This window comes from Microtus ochrogaster, chromosome 5, assembly GCF_000317375.1.
Source record: "Microtus ochrogaster isolate Prairie Vole_2 chromosome 5, MicOch1.0, whole genome shotgun sequence".
Lineage (NCBI taxonomy): Eukaryota > Metazoa > Chordata > Mammalia > Rodentia > Cricetidae > Microtus > Microtus ochrogaster.
Genome location: NC_022012.1, coordinates 81170138 through 81171787, shown reverse-complemented (window position 1 = coordinate 81171787; position 1650 = coordinate 81170138). Strand labels below are relative to the sequence as shown.

The 1650-nt window shown below is 44.2% G+C and overlaps 1 protein-coding gene across 8 annotated transcripts in view; it reads left to right on the top strand.

The window, feature by feature from the left end:
- Dag1 (dystroglycan 1) overlaps nucleotides 1-1650 on the top strand; it is a 69524-nt gene that overhangs the window by 12861 nt on the left and 55013 nt on the right. For 6 of the 8 annotated variants that reach the window (XM_005347892.2, XM_005347891.2, XM_026779017.1 and 3 more), the window contains exon 2: nucleotides 864-920. The exons of the other annotated variants lie outside the window; for them this stretch is intronic. The gene's annotated coding sequence lies outside the window, so the exon portion shown is untranslated. The remainder of the gene's footprint in view (nucleotides 1-863; nucleotides 921-1650) is intronic. 8 annotated transcript variants of the gene reach the window in all.

Here is a 1650-nt window from a genome sequence, read left to right as displayed (position 1 = left end):
TCAGCTACATAGCTAAGTTAGAGGCTAGCCTGGGCTTATATGAGAATATGTTTCAAAAAACTCAGAGATGAGCATGGTGGTATACACATTCAGTCTTGGGAGGTAGAGACAGGCAGATCTATGTGTGTTCAAGGTCAGCCTGGTCTACAGAGAAAGTTCCAGGCTAGCTGGGGATACAAAGAAAGTGGGTGGGAAGCACTGAGAAAAACAAAACTGGGAATGGTGCCACACACTTGTAATCTCAGTACTTGGAAAGTGAAGGTAGGAGGATCTTGAGTTCAAGACCGGCCTGGGCAACATGGGATCCTTTTTCAGAGAATCAGGACAAAGTAAAAGGGCTGAGGAGGTAGCTCAGTTCATAAAGAACTTACTGTATAAGCATGAGGACCTGAGTTTGAGTTCTAGCTTTCCTCAAAAGATGGTTCTATGGTAAGGGCTTGTAATCCTAATGTCCTGACGCTCACTGGCCATCACCTAGAGTAACTGTTAGGCCTTGTGTCTGAGTGAAAGATTCTGTTTCCAGCCACAAGGCAAGCTTTCCTGAAATGTGGCACTTGTGGCTGACGGGCTGCTTGTGCACACAGCACTGCACTCCCCCCACACCTGCGCTGTGCACCTCCAAAGAAAAAGATTTTGGAATTAATTTTACATCTTTGCTCTCTGAAATTTTATAATTTTTGTTCTTGAATGGACTGCATAAAACGTCTAATTTCCTTACAATGGTCTTTTGACAAGCAGGATGACTAATGGGTGAGATGGGCAGGAGACTAAACTGACATTGCCCTCTTCTTTAGTGGTGGTTAGTATGGTAATTCTATTTCTGTTTGGGTGCTCACCAGTGTTCTTCTCTTTTGTTCCTGCAGGGCCTCTGCTCTCCAGGAAGACAAAGCTTTCAAAGCTGCCTGGCAGTGGGCGGTGAGGTGAGATACCTGAAACAACTCTGGAGAGGAGAGAGGAAGGATAGTGGGCTTCCTGGCAACGTGATTAGCCACCCGGTTTTAAAGCAGTAACAGTGAGGAGAAAGCTCTGTCAGTACCTTTATTTAGTTAGTGGCTTCTGGGGAGGGAGCCAAGGGTCTCTAGTATGTTAAGCAAGCACTCTTATCACTGAGCTACATTTTCCTTTTACCATGTGGGTCCTGGGGCTCAAACTCAGGTCATTAGGAGTGGTGGTAAGGGCCTTTATCTAGGGTGGACCCAAGGGTTTGTAATGTTTGTAGCCACACAGAGACCAAGTCCAAATATTCCCCATCTTTAAGGGTTTGTGCTGCCACAGATTTTCTTTTTTTTTTGAGACTGTCCTAGCCCTTGGGGAGTGTGCCAGTTAGAGGAGAGCTCAAGGGCAAGTGAAACACTTGGAAAGGGTGTGTCATATTCAGGGCAACAGTGGCCATTACCCATTTCAGTTGCCTTTTTTGGTATTTGCTCTTTATTGCTTGCATGTTTTTTTTTTGTACCTAAATGTGGGCGTCTACAACAAACTTCCCATACAGACTTCTTTTTACTGATTGGTATATATGTTTTGGAACAGAGCAGTGGAATTTTTATTTATTTCTTTTTGTTTTTTTTGTTTTGTGACAGGGTCTCATCATGCAGCCCTGGCTGGGCTAGAACTCTGTATAGACCATGCTGGCCTAAATTCTTTTTTTTT